Source organism: Leptodactylus fuscus, chromosome 9 (assembly GCF_031893055.1).
Source record: "Leptodactylus fuscus isolate aLepFus1 chromosome 9, aLepFus1.hap2, whole genome shotgun sequence".
Classification (NCBI taxonomy): domain Eukaryota; kingdom Metazoa; phylum Chordata; class Amphibia; order Anura; family Leptodactylidae; genus Leptodactylus; species Leptodactylus fuscus.
This window is the reverse complement of record NC_134273.1, coordinates 53,908,045-53,929,017: the sequence shown is the minus strand read 5'-3', so window position 1 is coordinate 53,929,017 and position 20,973 is coordinate 53,908,045. Positions and strand designations below refer to the sequence as shown.

Here is a 20,973-nt window from a genome sequence, read left to right as displayed (position 1 = left end):
TGCACAATGCAGCTTCATATTTTACATCACAAGTTACACCGTTATTGTCATGCACATGAAAACAATTTATTACTCTACAGGAAATTCCCATTATTCATAGACATTTCATTAATAGTCATATTGCAAAAACAGGAAGAGGAGAGTCTAGGTTTTATCTTGGAAAAAAGGGAAAGGGGAAGTTATAGACTCATGGCTTCTGGCAATAAGACAGTTAACTCATAAGATGGCTAAAAACTTACACACCCACCATCTGAAATGATATTACCAATTCACTAAAGTAGACGCAAGGACAAAGTTCAGCTGTCAGGACAAGCTGGTAAGAGGTGGAGGAGTGAGAATACCAAAGTAAATGGAAATGGAACTTTAAACCTAGAAAGTGGAAAGAAAATTCTAGACGGAGCAGAGACGTGTGATAGAAAATAAGCTATAGCTGTGGGCTAAAATGAAATTCCTATATACAGAGAACTTGAGCAAGTCAATACAATGAGTACAAGGGTAAACTCGATAATAAAAACAGAATATAGCAGAATCACTACAATTCAGTTAAATTGAATATATATATATATATATATATATATATATATAGATGCTTATAAACAAGCCGTCTGCTATAAATAGACCAAAGCAGGGATATGCAAGAAACCCTATCTCCCCTGTCTGACAGGAGACTGCAGGCCTTTCAGCTCCTGTAACCCAGATAGAAATAAACAGCACACAATTGAAATCACAGCAGGAATTATTTTCGTCTCCCCATTGACAGTGACTTGGGCTCTGCCTCCCCTACCTTTCAGCGATGATGCTGCTTCTGCCACCGTCGCTGTTGCGTTAAACGATTTAGTGCTTTTTTGACTCCAGAGCGCAAAAAAAAAGGAAGCAATGACGTTGGGATGAATAGACGTTTAGGGTGAACACAGCAGAACAGAAGTGTAAAAGCTCCTTTTTGCAGTCGCTCAGCAGGAAAAGAGAAGAGAGAAAAAAAAAAAAGAACAGGAGAGAGGAAAAAAGGGAGGGGATGGGAGGGGTGAGAGACAGCTACTCATTTAGACAGCCGGTCTAGCAGGCCTTCATCATGCTCAGGCACAAAACACAGCTGTGGCTTAAGGCAGAAATGCTCCTCATCCTCGCCTACTGGCAATAGCCTTGTCTATATGGACCCTTTAGCTTTCATTGCATCTGCATACATTACACCTATACAAATGACATTAGCTAGAAACGCAGGTGTGAAAAGCTTCTGGTATTGAAAGTGTTAAAGTGAAAGGCGCTGTGGATGCTAAAGATCACTGAGACTTGACACATTTGTTTTATGAGACTAATATAATGCCAGTTTACTGACACAGGTCTTCGCTGACATTATACTGAATGAACAAGGTCATGTCATATATCTTTGCAGAATTAAAGTGTACCATTATGATCCTGAAGATACTGCTGAATATACCATTTATAGCCGCCTGTTTTATAAAATCATTTCCAGTGATATTTGCATCCACGCAAGAGTAACCAAACCTATAATGAAATATATAGGTAAAGGGGATTCTAGTATGGGTGGATTCATCCAATATGTGCTTCAGAAGTGTATGAACAATCACATCAAAAACTGAGCTAGGACTGGACATTGTAGTGCCCAAATGTGTGCTCCACGCAAAGGTGCCACTTTAATTCTGAGGTCTTTTCACACCATGGTTAAGGATTTAGGCAAGGGCTATAAGGTAACGTGCCACACAACTAAAAAGAAAATTGGATTTTTATGCAATGCCATGCCACAGAGATGCTGCATAACCACGATTTGTTGCTATATATGTGCCTACAATTGCAGCTGCACAAACAGACATTACAGGCAAAGCAAAAATTAGAGAGAAAGCCAATAGGAGCTATTTATAAAGACTGGCATTATTATCGCCATTCTTCATAACCCTGGAGTCAGTCATTTTTGACGAGGCAGATGCCTGGAGAAGACATGTACGCCAGCTCATATCTGACATAGATTTGCAACATTGTTTAGGCTAAGGTCCCATGTTGCATAAACGCAGCTTTTTTTTGTTATTGCAGATTTTACTATGGTTTTTTGAACCAAAGCCAAGAATGATCACAAAAGGAATGGGAACTTCTTATACTTCTACCTTCTGCTCAGTCTACTCCTGGCATTAGCTCATAGTCACTATTGCATGCAACGTGCTACATGTCTTTGGGAGAGATGTCACATGCATAGTCACACCACAGCAATACATTAAATATGTTGTTGCATAACATAAGTACAGTTTGTAATTGCCCAATAAAAGTCACTATGTGGCCCTAGCTTTATTCACACATGTATATTTTAATTAGTGTTTTGCATCAATATTTACAAGCCAAAGCAGGAGTGTAAACCACATGAGGGCTGCATATATGAGAATACTGTGCTTTTTATGATCTCTATAGAGTACAACTACTAATGTAAATTATTGTCCAATACACAAAAGTGAATCAGGCATGTGTTGGTCAAAATATTAGTTATGCTCTATTTTTGTCAGTTTTCACGGATCGTTCTATACACTGCAATATATGAGATATCAGTGATAATGGGCGCCACTCGGGTGCAAAACGGCAGTGACAAATGGACGTTTCACCACAATTTTCACTCACGATCATCTGAATGTAGGGTTAGGCTATATTCACACAACTGCATCCATTTGTCCATCTCTGCCAGCCAAATGTCATCTATTTTGCATCCATTTATAAGGGACTGATAAAAAAATGGATGAATTTCACTAGTCTTTTTTTCCTCACAATCCACGGTTTTTAATAGACATAACGCAGACTTTAATCTGTGTGTCCTTCAAAATAGAACAATCCTAACAAATATAGAATATGTTTGGTTTTTTTATGGATTGTTTTTTCTGTCTGTCTAAAACATGGACATGTGAATATACTCATGCACTACCATTGTTTTAAAAATGGCCGTCTGAGACACTGCCATTTTTCACTGTTGGGTAATAAGGCCTAAGCCTAGGTTCACACTAGCACTCAGTTCGGTCCTTCACATTTGTATGGGGACCAGAAGGACAGAAAACCTGTCATCCTAAGGAAGCTGTAACCATGGAAACCTGCAGACCTATAGCATTCAGCCAATCAACGCTGGTTCTGCAGGAGGGATGCTGCAATATTATCCTGCGGGTCTATCATTCTCCCCGCGCCGTGTCCTACTCCTTCCACTTTGCTTTTAGGGCCGGTTCACATTAGCGCTTGCCTCTCATCCGGAAGGATTCCGAACAGAATATCAGCGCAACTGCAAGCGCTGTGCAGTTAAAGCGCACGGACCCCATAGACTATAATGGGGTCTTTGTGCTTGCCGTGCACTGCCCACACAAATCATTTGTGCGGGATGTGCGCTGCAAGCACACGGACCCTGTTATAGTCTATGGGGTCCGTGCGCTTTAACTGCACAGCGCTCCTCCTCAACACTCCTCAACTGCACTTCGCTCCCCCTAAACACTCTCCTCCCTCTATTCATGGACTTGGTGACTCTCCTTTAGTCGAATAGTGGTTTCCCCTGAAATGAGCATTTTTTCCCATCGACTATAATGGGATTTGATATTCGATCGAGTACTCGAATATTGAGTCTCTACTTGAAACGAATATCGAATCTCGAATATTTCACTACTCGCTCATCTCTAGACATCACGTGTCCACAAATGTGGAAGTACATACAGCGTAAGGCACGTCTTTAATATCCACTCATGTATACAGAACCTCCTGAGAACTGATATAAAGGTTGTAAGAAAAGGAGACATTTATAGCATCAAGAAGAACATTTATGGATTTGTTCATGTACTCTAAATTTCCATTTTAGCTCCAGGAATATTTCCTTCCCTAAATGATGACAGTATACACTGACTCAGTCGTTTCATATGCATTAGTGTTCTTCAAGGTGTGGTTGGGGTTTTGCATAATGTGTAGTACTTCCAGTCTAGTACATTCAGATTTACTGATATTGTGGGCTATACAGCAGCTTACTGAAGGTGATGGTTATGGGTCAAACCCGGCTTAGCTGCCAAAATGCAAGCAAGGAATACATTTCTCTCCTAAGTGTTGCAATTATAACAAGGGTTTACTCGCACAACATATTTTACTGGCTGAGAAACATGGAGGTGATTTGAAAAAGAATCAGTTTCAGAAATCTAGGAAATTTATGGTGTATTCCCTTTTTACAGTAGCATAAAAGCTTACAAGATACAGATGAAATGGCAAAGAAGCAGATTTGGAGTTTATTGGGTAAAAATCAGCTTCTTAAATGCTCCAAGAAGTGACAAGTCACTGGTGGTTCAGTTCGGGTGTGTGGAAACCCCAAAAACCCATAGAAAAAGAATGTACAGTCCAGTATCACGCCAGGTAGTTGTGGATGTGATAGAGATACAAAATGTAAGCAGCAGATGTAGACGCTACTATAGATGTCTAAATGTAGAATGCATATGGTTTATGGTATATGGCTCGGAGGTGTACTGCGTACTTCTTCAGGTCTTTCTTCTTATGGTATTCATCAGAAGGTGACAAATCTCCAAATACATGATCAAATAAAATAAACTACTAAATAAATTACTCTAAGTTGGATTCTATGAGTCACCCTCGTAAGCTACATCTGGCATTTACACCCTATGTATAAATTATATCTCAGGTCTCCATTACCTCCATTTATCCTAAAATCATATGGTGTGCAAAATACATAAATACTGTATATTAATATTATAATACGGGGGTATTGTGCGTGGATGACATGGCAGAGTCTTCTTTAGAGCTGTAGATGGTGATGGGTCTACCTTCAAATCTGATAAAGCTTCCCAAGGATGTCCATGGCAAGTAGCTGCACAGACTTCATGTCCAATGCCTTATTGTCATTCAGCAGATCAGCATACACCCATCTCACTTTTAGTGGGAAGGCTGGTCCCCATATAGAGTGTGTCGGGATCCCAATAACAAAGGGCCCTCTTTCCTCCATTACTAGCATGGAAGTGCTCCTGGGCAGCGTTGGATCAGGCTTGTTCTTATTAAGGAGCAATACTGCTTGGTGCCCTTTTTGCTTTATTTTTTTCATTTAATGTGATCCAAGGCTTCAGTCACATGGCAGGCCCTGTCATGTAAGTATACCATGAAAACAAGTAGTCTAAGCAGTGCACACAAAAGGAGAATAACAAGTAGAGTAAGATTATGGAGAGATGTGATATCAGCGACACAACTTGTTACTATCTGTGTGATGTGTGCTCCCTGGTGTAGGAGTAACCTAATAATAGCACACAGGCCAGTAGGGAATTTTAAATTTCAGTGTTTCCAATTCCCAGCAGAATTTTTGCAGACCTTTTAGCATGCCATCTGATAGACTGTAATGCAGAATTTGCTACCCACATTTTTCTTGCTTAAGATGAGAGCAGATTCTGTAGGGAAGAAAGTCTTTTAAAGCTTTTCTCTACTCTTTTGGATCCAATGATGTTTTCCACAAAACAAAATTGAGAGTAACAAATAAACACTGTAGCCCTCCTAAGACATCCACAACCGAATTCCATCCGTGGTCCGATCTTGTCATTTGGAAGTTCACTGCATCACAACTCACTATAATGCAGTGAGTTCCACTTAGACAACCATAGTCAGTCTGGAAAATACAACTGACAAACAAACCATGTTTCACGAATGGAATGAATATGACCATGTGAACCACTGGACACTACCACCATTTATGTATGTACTGACCCTCCCTCCACACCATTCATACATGTATTGATCCCCCCTCGACAACCTACATACATGTACTGAGCCGTCCATACCATTCATACATGTACTGAGCCACCTCCACAACCTACATACATGTACTGAGCCTCCTTTGACAACCTACATACATGTACTGATCCCCCCCTTCATAACCTACATATATGTAATGAGCCCCCCTCCACAACCTACATACATGTGCTGAACCACCCTCCACACCATTCATACATGTGCCGAGACCCTGATCCACAACCTACATACATGCACTGACCCCCTTCCACACCCTACATACATATATTGACCCCCTTCATAACCTACATACATATACTGATCCCCTCCACAACCTACATACATATATTGATTTCCTCCACAACCTACATAGGTTTACTGAACCCCCCACAACATTCATACATGTACTGAGCCCTCCTCCACAACCTACATACATATACTGCCAACCTTCCACATCCTACATACATGTACTAGCCCTCCTCCCATACCATTCATACATGTACCGAGAACCCTCCACAAACTACATACATGTACTGACCCCCCTTCCACACAATACATACATATATTGACCCCCTTCACAACCTACATACATATACTGACCCCCTCCACAACCTACTGTCAGGTTCTGGGGTTGCTAGATGGGCTGGCATAGACACATAAGTCCAGTTTCTTTAGTCCAAAACAAAGGTAGTTTTATTTTCACTCAAAAATACAGTGCAGCAACAAAAGGAAACAATACAAAAATAAATACCTGCCCGGCTAGGCTCTAACTAAGCATAAGAATAGGTGACCTCACCTAGAATAACAGAAATCCAAAAGTCAGTTGAGTCATTCAGGACACAGCTCCACAAATACGACCTCTCTGTCAGCTCTCCAGCCAAACTCTGCCCAGAGTCTGCTGCTGGAGCTGGCTTCTTAAACCTCCTTGACGAGACTCTCTGCAGCTGAGTAGCTGCCGGCACATCCCCAAAGTGTGGACTTGAGGGGAGTGGAATGACAGGTCCCACTACCAACCTACCTGCCATTCCTAAAAATCCAGCCCAATACTGAGCATTTACCAAAATGCTCAGCAGACGAAAGTTGTCTGCTGAAAACAAACATTCCTGGAGTTTTCTCATCTCACCCACCTGAGTAGTCTGGGTGAGACGTACACTCCCTCCATTACCTGACCAGCCATCGGCTTACACTATATACATATACTGAGCCCCTCTCCACAACCTACTTACACATACTGAGCCTCTCTCCATAACTTACATACATGTACTGTCCCCCCTTCCATATCCTACATACATGTACTGAGCCCCCTCCACACCCTACTTACATGTACTGCCCTTCCTCCACACCCTACTTATATGTACTAATCCTGTCACTCAAACATTCAGTAGGGGATCCCCTCTTATCCTCTCATACATGTTTTAAGGCTCCCTCTGCACCACTCATACATGTATTGAGCCCCCCCTTAACACAAACATTTACTGATTGGTCCTCCAACTACACTCATACATTTACTGAGGACTTTTCCCACACCAGCCATGCACTTACTGAGGGACACATCCACCACTGTTAGGGAATGTAGAAGTAGGGGAAGGGGGTTCCTCAATAAATGTGTAAATGGGATAGAGGGGGACCCTCAGTAAGGCTCTGATCTGACATTATACTGTGTGGAGTGGTACTGTTTGACATTATACTGTATGGGGCCACTATGGGACATTATACTGTATGAGGGCCACTATAGGACATCATAGTGTGTCAAGGGACCACCATGGGATATTATAACTAGAGATGAGCGAACACTAAAATGTTCGAGGTTCGAAATTCGATTCGAACAGCCGCTCAATGTTCGTGTGTTCGAACGGGTTTCGAACCCCATTATAGTCTATGGGGAACAGATACTCGTTAAGGGGGAAACCCAAATCCGTGTCTGGAGGGTCACCAAGTCCACTAAGACAACCCAGGAAATGATGCCAACACCTCTGGAATGACACTGGGACAGCAGGGGAAGCATGTCTGGGGGCATCTAACACACCAAAGACCCTCTATTACCCCAACATCACAGCCTAACAACTACACACTTTACACACTCAATACCACCTCTCTGACAGTAGGAAAACACCTTGAAACATGTGTATTTGGCACTTGCAGTGAGGAGAGCTTGTCACCAGCAGTGAATTTGGCCCTTGTAGTAAGTTGAGGTTGGCACCAACATTTGTTTTGAAAATCAGGGTGGATTGAGCCTCTAACCAGCAGAGTTTGGGCAAATTCATGGTGGAGGGAGCCTCTAAAAACCCCAGTTTGGACCAATTCATGGTGGAGGGAGCCTCTAAAAACCCCAGTTTGGACCAATTCATGGTGGAGGGATCCTCTAAAAACCCCAGTTTGGACCAATTCATGGTGGAGGGAGCCTCTAAAAAACCCAGTTTGGACCAATTCATGGTGGAGGGAGCCTCTAAACAGCCCAGTTTGGGCAAATTCATGGTGGAGGGAGCCTCTAAAAACCCCCGTTTGGACCAATTCATGGTGGAGGGAGCCTCTAAAAACCCCAGTTTGGACCAATTCATGGTGGAGGGAGCCTCTAAAAACCCCAGTTTGGACCAATTCATGGTGGAGGGAGCCTCTAAAAAACCCAGTTTGGGCAAATTCATGGTGGAGGGAGCCTCTAACCAGCCCAGTTTGGGCAAATTCATGGTGGAGGGAGCCTCTAAAAACCCCCGTTTGGACCAATTCATGGTGGAGGGAGCCTCTAAAAACCCCAGTTTGGACCAATTCATGGTGGAGGGAGCCTCTAAAAACCCCAGTTTGGACCAATTCATGGTGGAGGGAGCCTCTAAAAAACCCAGTTTGGACCAATTCATGGTGGAGGGAGCCTCTAAACAGCCCAGTTTGGGCAAATTCATGGTGGAGGGAGCCTCTAAAAACCCCCAGTTTGGACCAATTCATGGTGGAGGGAGCCTCTAAAAACCCCAGTTTGGACCAATTCATGGTGGAGGGAGCCTCTAAACAGCTCAGTTTGGGCAAATTCATGGTGGAGGGAGCCTCTAAAAACCCCAGTTTGGACCAATTCATGGTGGAGGGAGCCTCTAAAAACCCCAGTTTGGACCAATTCATGGTGGAGGGAGCCTCTAAAAACCCCAGTTTGGACCAATTCATGGTGGAGGGAGTCTCTAAACAGCCCAGTTTGGGCAAATTCATGGTGGAGGGAGCCTCTAAAAACCCCCAGTTTGGACCAATTCATGGTGGAGGGAGCCTCTAAACAGCCCAGTTTGGGCAAATTCATGGTGGAGGGAGCCTCTAAACAGCCCAGTTTGGGCAAATTCATGGTGGAGGGAGCCTCTAAACAGCCCAGTTTGGACCAATTCATGGTTGAGGGAGCCTCTAAAAACCCCAGTTTGGACCAATTCATGGTGGAGGGAGCCTCTAAAAACCCCAGTTTGGACCAATTCATGGTGGAGGGAGCCTCTAAACAGCCCAGTTTGGGCAAATTCATGGTGGAGGGAGCCTCTAAAAACCCCCAGTTTGGACCAATTCATGGTGGAGGGAGCCTCTAAAAACCCCAGTTTGGACCAATTCATGGTGGAGGGAGCCTCTAAACAGCCCAGTTTGGGCAAATTCATGGTGGAGGGAGCCTCTAAACAGCCCAGTTTGGGCAAATTCATGGTGGAGGGAGCCTCTAAAAACCCCAGTTTGGACCAATTCATGGTGGAGGGAGCCTCTAAAAACCCCAGTTTGGACCAATTCATGGTGGAGGGAGCCTCTAAAAACCCCAGTTTGGACCAAATCATGATGGAGGGAGCCTCTAAACAGCCCAGTTTGGGCAAATTCATGGTGGAGGGAGCCTCTAAACAGCCCAGTTTGGACCAATTCATGGTGGAGGGAGCCTCTAAAAACCCCAGTTTGGACCAATTCATGGTGGAGGGAGCCTCTAAACAGCCCAGTTTGGACCAATTCATGGTGGAGGGAGCCTCTAAAAACCCCAGTTTGGACCAATTCATGGTGGAGGGAGCCTCTAAAAACCCCAGTTTGGACCAATTCATGGTGGAGGGAGCCTCTAAAAACCCCAGTTTGGACCAATTCATGATGGAGGGAGCCTCTAAACAGCCCAGTTTGGGCAAATTCATGGTGGAGGGAGCCTCTAAACAGCCCAGTTTGGACCAATTCATGGTGGAGGGAGCCTCTAAAAACCCCAGTTTGGACCAATTCATGGTGGAGGGAGCCTCTAAACAGCCCAGTTTGGACCAATTCATGGTGGAGGGAGCCTCTAAAAACCCCAGTTTGGACCAATTCATGGTGGAGGGAGCCTCTAAACAGCCCAGTTTGGACCAATTCATGGTGGAGGGAGCCTCTAAAAACCCCAGTTTGGACCAATTCATGGTGGAGGGAGCCTCTAAACAGCCCAGTTTGGACCAATTCATGGTGGAGGGAGCCTCTAAAAACCCCAGTTTGGACCAATTCATGGTGGAGGGAGCCTCTAAAAAACCCAGTTTGGACCAATTCATGGTGGAGGGAGCCTCTAAACAGCCCAATTTGGACCAATTCATGGTGGAGGGAGCCTCTAAACAGCCCAGTTTGGGCAAATTCATGGTGGAGGGAGCCTCTAACCAGCCCAGTTTGGGCAAATTCATGGTGGAGGGAGCCTCTAAAAACCCCCGTTTGGACCAATTCATGGTGGAGGGAGCCTCTAAACAGCCCAGTTTGGGCAAATTCATGGTGGAGGGAGCCTCTAACCAGCCCAGTTTGGACCAATTCATGGTGGAGGGAGCCTCTAAAAACCCCAGTTTGGACCAATTCATGGTGGAGGGAGCCTCTAAACAGCCCAGTTTGGGCAAATTCATGGTGGAGGGAGCCTCTAAAAACCCCCAGTTTGGACCAATTCATGGTGGAGGGAGCCTCTAAAAACCCCAGTTTGGACCAATTCATGGTGGAGGGAGCCTCTAAACAGCTCAGTTTGGGCAAATTCATGGTGGAGGGAGCCTCTAAAAACCCCAGTTTGGACCAATTCATGGTGGAGGGAGCCTCTAAAAACCCCAGTTTGGACCAATTCATGGTGGAGGGAGCCTCTAAAACCCCAGTTTGGACCAATTCATGGTGGAGGGAGCCTCTAAACAGCCCAGTTTGGGCAAATTCATGGTGGAGGGAGCCTCTAAAAACCCCCAGTTTGGACCAATTCATGGTGGAGGGAGCCTCTAAAAACCCCAGTTTGGACCAATTCATGGTGGAGGGAGCCTCTAAACAGCCCAGTTTGGGCAAATTCATGGTGGAGGGAGCCTCTAAACAGCCCAGTTTGGGCAAATTCATGGTGGAGGGAGCCTCTAAAAACCCCAGTTTGGACCAATTCATGGTGGAGGGAGCCTCTAAAAACCCCAGTTTGGACCAATTCATGGTGGAGGGAGCCTCTAAAAACCCCAGTTTGGACCAATTCATGATGGAGGGAGCCTCTAAACAGCCCAGTTTGGGCAAATTCATGGTGGAGGGAGCCTCTAAACAGCCCAGTTTGGACCAATTCATGGTGGAGGGAGCCTCTAAAAACCCCAGTTTGGACCAATTCATGGTGGAGGGAGCCTCTAAACAGCCCAGTTTGGACCAATTCATGGTGGAGGGAGCCTCTAAAAACCCCAGTTTGGACCAATTCATGGTGGAGGGAGCCTCTAAACAGCCCAGTTTGGACCAATTCATGGTGGAGAGAGCCTCTAAAAACCCCAGTTTGGACCAATTCATGGTGGAGGGAGCCTCTAAACAGCCCAGTTTGGACAAATTCATGGTGGAGGGAGCCTCTAAAAACCCCAGTTTGGACCAATTCATGGTGGAGGGAGCCTCTAAACAGCCCAGTTTGGGCAAATTCATGGTGGAGGGAGCCTCTAAAAACCCCCAGTTTGGACCAATTCATGGTGGAGGGAGCCTCTAAAAACCCCAGTTTGGACCAATTCATGGTGGAGGGAGCCTCTAAACAGCCCAGTTTGGGCAAATTCATGGTGGAGGGAGCCTCTAAACAGCCCAGTTTGGGCAAATTCATGGTGGAGGGAGCCTCTAAACAGCCCAGTTTGGACCAATTCATGGTGGAGGGAGCCTCTAAAAACCCCAGTTTGGACCAATTCATGGTGGAGGGAGCCTCTAAACAGCCCAGTTTGGACCAATTCATGGTGGAGGGAGCCGCTAAACAGCCCAGTTTGGACCAATTCATGGTGGAGGGAGCCTCTAAACAGCCCAGTTTGGGCAAATTCATGGTGGAGGGAGCCTCTAAACAGCCCAGTTTGGGCAAATTCATGGTGGAGGGAGCCTCTAAAAACCCCAGTTTGGACCAATTCATGGTGGAGGGAGCCTCTAAAAACCCCAGTTTGGACCAATTCATGGTGGAGGGAGCCTCTAAAAACCCCAGTTTGGACCAATTCATGATGGAGGGAGCCTCTAAACAGCCCAGTTTGGGCAAATTCATGGTGGAGGGAGCCTCTAAAAACCCCAGTTTGGACCAATTCATGGTGGAGGGAGCCTCTAAAAACCCCAGTTTGGACCAATTCATGGTGGAGGGAGCCTCTAAACAGCCCAGTTTGGACCAATTCATGGTGGAGAGAGCCTCTAAAAACCCCAGTTTGGACCAATTCATGGTGGAGGGAGCCTCTAAACAGCCCAGTTTGGACAAATTCATGGTGGAGGGAGCCTCTAAAAACCCCAGTTTGGACCAATTCATGGTGGAGGGAGCCGCTAAACAGCCCAGTTTGGACCAATTCATGGTGGAGGGAGCCTCTAACCAGCAAAGTTGGTGGAAATCAGGGTGGAGGGAGCCTCTAACCAGCAGAGTTGTGGGAAAGCAGGGTGGAGGGAGCCTCTAACCAGCAGAGTTGGGGGAAATCAGGGTGGAGGGAGCCTAGTATTAGCAGAATTGTGCAACGCTTATGGTGGATGAGTATGAGGATGCGGAGGAATTGGAGAGGTTGAGTACAGACATGGAGTTTCATGTTGGGGTGCTTTACACAGGTGGGCCCAAAAATGAAGGCTCTATCCAGTGGTGGTTCATTTTTATCAAAGTGAGCCGGTCGGCACTCTCAGCTGACAGACGGGTGCGCTTGTCAGTGATGATGCCACCGGCTGCACTGAACACCCTCTCAGATAGGACGCTGGCGGCAGGACAGGACAGCACCTCCAAGGCATATAGGGCAAGTTCAAGCCACAGGTCCAACTTCGACACCCAATACGTGTAGGGCGCAGAGGGGTCGGAGAGGACAGGGCTGTGGTCGGAAAGGTATTCCCGCAACATGCGCCTATACTTCTCACGCCTGGTGACACTAGGACCCTCCGTGGCGGCACTTTGGCGAGGGGGTGCCATCAAGGTGTCCCAGACCTTAGACAGTGTGCCCCTCGTTTGTGTGGACCGGTGAGAACTTGGTTGCCTACTGGAGGAACTGCCCTCCCTGCCGCCAACGTCACATGCTGGAAACATCTCCATCATATTCTGCACCAATTGCCTGTGGCAAGCATTGATGCGATTGGCCCTCCCCTCTACCGGAATAAAAGACGAGATGTTGTTTTTATACCGGGGGTCAAGGATAGCAAAGATCCAGTACTGGTTGTCCTCCATGATTTTGACAATACGCTTGTCGGTTGTAAAGCACCCCAACATGAACTCAGCCATGTCTGCCACAGTGTTAGTTGGCATGACTCCTCTGGCCCCACCGGAAAGTTCAATCTCCATTTCCTCCTCATCCTCCATGTCTACCCATCCGCGCTGCAACAATGGGACGATTCGAAGTTGCCCGGAAGCCTCCTGTATCACCATCACATCATCGGACAACTCTTCTTCCTCCTCCTCCTCCTCCTCCTCCATTAAACGCAGTGAAGCGGACAGATGTGTGGACCTACTCTCCAGCTGTGACGGATCGGATGCTATCCCTAACTCCTCTGTGTGATCTGAGTTATCCCTGATGTCAATCAGGGATTCTCTCAGAACACACAAGAGCGGGATTGTAAGGCTCACCATCGTATCCTCAGAGCTCACCCTCCTTGTGGACTCCTCAAAGACCCGTAGGATGTCACAAAGGTCTCTCATCCATGGCCACTCATGGATGTGAAACTGAGGCAGCTGACTTAGTGGCACCCTAGGGTTTTGTAGCTGGTATTCCATCAAAGGTCTCTGCTGCTCAACCACTCTATTCAACATCTGAAACGTTGAGTTCCAGCGTGTGGGGACGTCGCACAAAAGCCGGTGTTGTGGCACATGCAGGCATTTCTGGAGAGATTTGAAGCTAGCAGCGGCTACTGTCGACTTGCGAAAGTGGGCGCACATGCGCCGCACTTTCACCAGTAGCTCTGGAACATTGGGGTAGCTCTTTAGGAAACGTTGCACCACTAGGTTGAAGACGTGGGCCAGGCATGGAACATGTTGGAGTCCGGCAAGCTCCAGAGCTGCTACCAGGTTCCGGCCGTTATCACAAACGACCATGCCTGGGCCCAGGTGCAGCGGCTCAAACCATATTGCCGTCTCATCGAGGAGGGCATCCCTCACCTCGGAGGCAGTGTGCTGTCTGTCCCCCAAGCTGATCAGCTTCAGCACAGCCTGCTGACGTCTACCAACGCCAGTGCTGCAACGTTTCCAACTCGTAGCTGGGGTCAATCTAACAGCGGAGGAGGAGGCGGTGGCGGAGGAGGAGGCGGTGGCGGAGGAGGAGGCGGTAGAGGAGGAGGGGGGTGTTCTTCTCGTGTCCCTGCCAGGAATGTTAGGCGGGGAGACGAGGTACACCGGGCCAGTTTGGGAAGCAGTCCCAGCCTCAACTACATTCACCCAGTGTGCCGTCAGTGAAATGTAGCGTCCCTGTCCGCATGCACTTGTCCACGCGTCGGTGGTCAAGTGGACCTTTGTGCAAAGCGCGGAACTAAGGGCCCGCCTGATGTTGAGTGACACGTGCTGGTGCAAGGCGGGGACGGCACACCGGGAGAAGTAGTGACGGCTAGGGACGGCATAGCGAGGTGCCGTCAGGTCCAGGAAGGCGGGAGTTTCAACAAGCCGGAACGCCAACATCTCCTGGGCCAGCAGTTTAGCGATGTTGGCGTTCAAGGCTTGCGCGTGTGGGTGGTTAGAAGTGTATTTCTGCCGCCGCTCCAATGTCTGAGAGATGGTGGGTTGTTGTAAAGAAGCGCCTGATGGTGCCTTTGATGGTGCAGGAGAAGGAGATAAGACAGGAACGGGAGGATGAGGGAGAAGTCAACAAAGTGGCGGAGGCAGATGAAGTGGTGTCCTGGCTCGTCCTCTGGAGTGCATCGCTAGCACAGTCAGCAGTGGCAGAGGCAGTGGCAGAGGCAGTGGCAGTGGCGTGAACGGCAGGCGGCCTTTGTCCTGCCGTTGCTGCCTGCCACTGATTCCAGTGCTTGGATTCCAAATGACGGCGCATTGAAGTGGTGGACAGGTTGCTCTTCTCAGAGCCCCTAATCAATTTCGAGAGGCAAATTGTGCAGACAACACTATATCTGTCCTCGGCGCATTCCTTGAAAAAACTCCACACCTTCGAGAAACGTGCCCTCGAGGTGGGAGTTTTTCGGGGCTGGGTACGAACTGGAACATCTTGGGAGATTCCGGGTGTGGCCTGGCTTCGCCTAAGCTGCTGACCTCTGCCTCTGCCTCTAGCTACCCTTTTTGGTGCTGCACTTGCCTCAACATCCACACTACTTTCCCCGCTTGACATCCCCCCTGTCCAGGTCGGGTCAGTGTCCTCATCATCCACCACTTCCTCTTCCAACTCCTGTCTCATCTCCTCCTCCCGCACAATGCGCCGGTCAACTGGATGCCCTGACGGCAACTGCGTCACATCATCGTCGATGAGGGTGGGTTGCTGGTCATCCACCACCAAATCGAACGGAGATGGAGGAGACTCTAGTGTTTGAGCATCTGGACACAGATGCTCCTCTGTTAGGTTCGTGGAATCGTGACGTGGAGAGGCAGGTTGAGGGACAATGAAAGGAGCGGAGAACAGCTCTGGGGAGCAGGGACAGTTGGGGTTATTGTTCTGTGAAGCTTGGGAATTTTGGGAGGAAGGAGGACAAGACTGTTGGGTAATAGGAGGAGAGGAGGCAGAGTCTGACTGGCTGCTGGACAATGTGCTGTAAGCGTTCTCTGACAGCCATTGCAAGACCTGTTCCTGGTTCTCGGGCCTACTAAGGTTTGTACCCTGCAGTTTAGTTAATGTGGCAAGCAACCCTGGCACTGTGGAGTGGCGCAATGCTTGCTGCCCCACAGGAGTAGGCACGGGACGCCCTGTGGCTTCACTGCTACCTTGCTCCCCAGAACCATTCCCCCGACCTCGCCCACGGCCTCGTCCACGTCCCTTTCCGGGAGCCTTGCGCATTTTGAATTCCCAGTTAGAAATTGGCACTATATACCAGTAGCAAAAATTGTGGGTGCACGTAACCCCAATATATTCTTTGAATTCCCAGTCAGACAATGGCACTATATACCAGTAGTAAAAATTGTGGGTGCACGTAACCCCAATATATTCTTTGAATTACCAGTCAGAAACTGGCACTATATGGCAGTAGCAAGAAATGAGGGTATTTGTAACCCCAATATATTCTTTGAATTCCCAGTCAGAAACTGGCACTGTATACCAGTAGTAAAAATTGTGGGTGCACGTAACCCCAATATATTCTTTGAATTCCCAGTCAGACAATGGCACTATATACCAGTAGCAAGAAATGAGGGTATTTATAACCCCAATATATTCTTTGAATTCCCAGTCAGACAATGGCACTGTATACCAGTAGTAAAAATTGTGGGTGCACGTAACCCCAATATATTCTTTGAATTACCAGTCAGAAACTGGCACTATATGGCAGTAGCAAGAAATGAGGGTATTTGTAACCCCAATATATTCTTTGAATTCCCAGTCAGAAACTGGCACTGTATACCAGTAGTAAAAATTGTGGGTGCACGTAACCCCAATATATTCTTTGAATTACCAGTCAGAAACTGGCACTATATGGCAGTAGCAAGAAATGAGGGTATTTGTAACCCCAATATATTCTTTGAATTCCCAGTCAGAAACTGGCACTGTATACCAGTAGTAAAAATTGTGGGTGCACGTAACCCCAATATATTCTTTGAATTCCCAGTCAGACAATGGCACTATATACCAGTAGTAAAAATTGTGGGTGCACGTAACCCCAATATATTCTTTGAATTCCCAGTCAGAAACTGGCACTGTATACCAGTAGTAAAAATTGTGGGTGCACGTAACCCCAATATATTCTTTGAATTCCCAGTCAGACAATGGCACTATATACCAGTAGCAAGAAATGAGGGTATTTATAACCCCAATATATTCTTTGAATTCCCAGTCAGACAATGGCACTGTATACCAGTAGTAAAAATTGTGGGTGCACGTAACCCCAATATATTCTTTGAATTACCAGTCAGAAACTGGCACTATATGGCAGTAGCAAGAAATGAGGGTATTTGTAACCCCAATATATTCTTTGAATTCCCAGTCAGAAACTGGCACTGTATACCAGTAGTAAAAATTGTGGGTGCACGTAACCCCAATATATTCTTTGAATTCCCAGTCAGACAATGGCACTATATACCAGTAGTAAAAATTGTGGGTGCACGTAACCCCAATATATTCTTTGAATTCCCAGTCAGAAACTGGCACTGTATACCAGTAGTAAAAATTGTGGGTGCACGTAACCCCAATATATTCTTTGAATTCCCAGTCAGACAATGGCACTATATACCAGTAGCAAGAAATGAGGGTATTTATAACCCCAATATATTCTTTGAATTCCCAGTCAGACAATGGCACTGTATACCAGTAGTAAAAATTGTGGGTGCACGTAACCCCAATATATTCTTTGAATTACCAGTCAGAAACTGGCACTATATGGCAGTAGCAAGAAATGAGGGTATTTGTAACCCCAATATATTCTTTGAATTCCCAGTCAGAAACTGGCACTGTATACCAGTAGTAAAAATTGTGGGTGCACGTAACCCCAATATATTCTTTGAATTACCAGTCAGAAACTGGCACTATATGGCAGTAGCAAGAAATGAGGGTATTTGTAACCCCAATATATTCTTTGAATTCCCAGTCAGAAACTGGCACTGTATACCAGTAGTAAAAATTGTGGGTGTACGTAACCCCAATATATTCTTTGAATTCCCAGTCAGACAATGGCACTATATACCAGTAGTAAAAATTGTGGGTGCACGTAACCCCAATATATTCTTTGAATTACCAGTCAGAAACTGGCACTATATGGCAGTAGCAAGAAATGAGGGTATTTGTAACCCCAATATATTCTTTGAATTCCCAGTCAGAAACTGGCACTGTATACCAGTAGTAAAAATTGTGGGTGCACGTAACCCCAATATATTCTTTGAATTCCCAGTCAGACAATGGCACTATATACCAGTAGCAAGAAATGAGGGTATTTATAACCCCAATATATTCTTTGAATTCCCAGTCAGACAATGGCACTGTATACCAGTAGCAAAAATTGTGGGTGCACGTAACCCCAATATATTCTTTGAATTACCAGTCAGAAACTGGCACTATATGGCAGTAGCAAGAAATGAGGGTATTTGTAACCCCAATATATTCTTTGAATTCCCAGTCAGAAACTGGCACTGTATACCAGTAGTAAAAATTGTGGGTGCACGTAACCCCAATATATTCTTTGAATTACCAGTCAGAAACTGGCACTATATGGCAGTAGCAAGAAATGAGGGTATTTGTAACCCCAATATATTCTTTGAATTCCCAGTCAGAAACTGGCACTGTATACCAGTAGTAAAAATTGTGGGTGCACGTAACCCCAATATATTCTTTGAATTCCCAGTCAGACAATGGCACTATATACCAGTAGTAAAAATTGTGGGTGCACGTAACCCCAATATATTCTTTGAATTCCCAGTCAGAAACTGGCACTGTATACCAGTAGTAAAAATTGTGGGTGCACGTAACCCCAATATATTCTTTGAATTCCCAGTCAGACAATGGCACTATATACCAGTAGCAAGAAATGAGGGTATTTATAACCCCAATATATTCTTTGAATTCCCAGTCAGACAATGGCACTGTATACCAGTAGTAAAAATTGTGGGTGCACGTAACCCCAATATATTCTTTGAATTACCAGTCAGAAACTGGCACTATATGGCAGTAGCAAGAAATGAGGGTATTTGTAACCCCAATATATTCTTTGAATTCCCAGTCAGAAACTGGCACTGTATACCAGTAGTAAAAATTGTGGGTGCACGTAACCCCAATATATTCTTTGAATTCCCAGTCAGACAATGGCACTATATACCAGTAGTAAAAATTGTGGGTGCACGTAACCCCAATATATTCTTTGAATTCCCAGTCAGAAACTGGCACTGTATACCAGTAGTAAAAATTGTGGGTGCACGTAACCCCAATATATTCTTTGAATTCCCAGTCAGACAATGGCACTATATACCAGTAGCAAGAAATGAGGGTATTTATAACCCCAATATATTCTTTGAATTCCCAGTCAGACAATGGCACTGTATACCAGTAGTAAAAATTGTGGGTGCACGTAACCCCAATATATTCTTTGAATTACCAGTCAGAAACTGGCACTATATGGCAGTAGCAAGAAATGAGGGTATTTGTAACCCCAATATATTCTTTGAATTCCCAGTCAGAAACTGGCACTGTATACCAGTAGTAAAAATTGTGGGTGCACGTAACCCCAATATATTCTTTGAATTACCAGTCAGAAACTGGCACTATATGGCAGTAGCAAGAAATGAGGGTATTTGTAACCCCAATATATTCTTTGAATTCCCAGTCAGAAACTGGCACTGTATACCAGTAGTAAAAATTGTGGGTGCACGTAACCCCAATATATTCTTTGAATTCCCAGTCAGACAATGGCACTATATACCAGTAGTAAAAATTGTGGGTGCACGTAACCCCAATATATTCTTTGAATTCCCAGTCAGAAACTGGCACTGTATACCAGTAGTAAAAATTGTGGGTGCACGTAACCCCAATATATTCTTTGAATTCCCAGTCAGACAATGGCACTATATACCAGTAGCAAGAAATGAGGGTATTTATAACCCCAATATATTCTTTGAATTCCCAGTCAGACAATGGCACTGTATACCAGTAGTAAAAATTGTGGGTGCACGTAACCCCAATATATTCTTTGAATTCCCAGTCAGACAATGGCACTATATACCAGTAGCAAGAAATGAGGGTATTTATAACCCCAATATATTCTTTGAATTCCCAGTCAGACAATGGCACTGTATACCAATAGTAAAAATTGTGGGTGCACGTAACCCCAATATATTCTTTGAATTCCCAGTCAGAAACTGGCACTATATGGCAGTAGCAAGAAATGAGGGTATTTATAACCCCAATATATTCTTTGAATTCCCAGTCAGACAATGGCACTGTATACCAGTAGTAAAAATTGTGGGTGCACGTAACCCCAATATATTCTTTGAATTACCAGTCAGAAACTGGCACTATATGGCAGTAGCAAGAAATGAGGGTATTTGTAACCCCAATATATTCTTTGAATTCCCAGTCAGAAACTGGCACTGTATACCAGTAGTAAAAATTGTGGGTGCACGTAACCCCAATATATTCTTTGAATTCCCAGTCAGACAATGGCACTGTATACCAGTAGTAAAAATTGTGGGTGCACGTAACCCCAATATATTCTTTGAATTCCCAGTCAGACAATGGCACTATATGGCAGTAGCAAGAAATGAAGGTATTTGTAACCCCAATATATTCTTTGAATTCCCAGTCAGAAACTGGCACTGTATACCAGTAGTAAAAATTGTGGGTGCACGTAACCCCAATATATTCTTTGAATTCCCAGTCAGACAATGGCACTATATACCAGTAGCAAGAAATGAGGGTATTTATAACCCCAATATATTCTTTGAATTCCCAGTCAGACAATGGCACTGTATACCAGTAGTAAAAATTGTGGGTGCACGTAACCCCAATATATTCTTTGAATTCCCAGTCAGACAATGGCACTGTATACCAGTAGCAAAAATAGTGGGTGTATATAGCCCCAATTCTATTGCTAGGGGACTTGCAGGGTATTTCTGGGGTGAAGGTGGGGGGGCACACCGATGGAACAGGTATCGGGGGTATATATCGGGTATACGGGAATACACTGACAGTGTATTCCATTCAGGATCCTGGGAAAGCTGGGTTGCGGCGATTGAGCCCGTCAGTGCCACGTTACACTGACAAGCTTCTCCCT

At 45.5% G+C, this 20,973-nt stretch overlaps 1 protein-coding gene across 2 annotated transcripts in view; it reads right to left on the bottom strand.

The window, feature by feature from the left end:
• The window catches only part of C9H1orf21 (chromosome 9 C1orf21 homolog), a 77,059-nt gene extending 76,061 nt beyond the window's left edge, over positions 1 to 998 (bottom strand). For both annotated transcript variants that reach the window (XM_075286722.1, XM_075286723.1), the window contains exon 1: positions 785 to 998. The gene's annotated coding sequence lies outside the window, so the exon portion shown is untranslated. The remainder of the gene's footprint in view (positions 1 to 784) is intronic.
• Between the last annotated feature and the right edge of the window lie 19,975 nt (positions 999 to 20,973).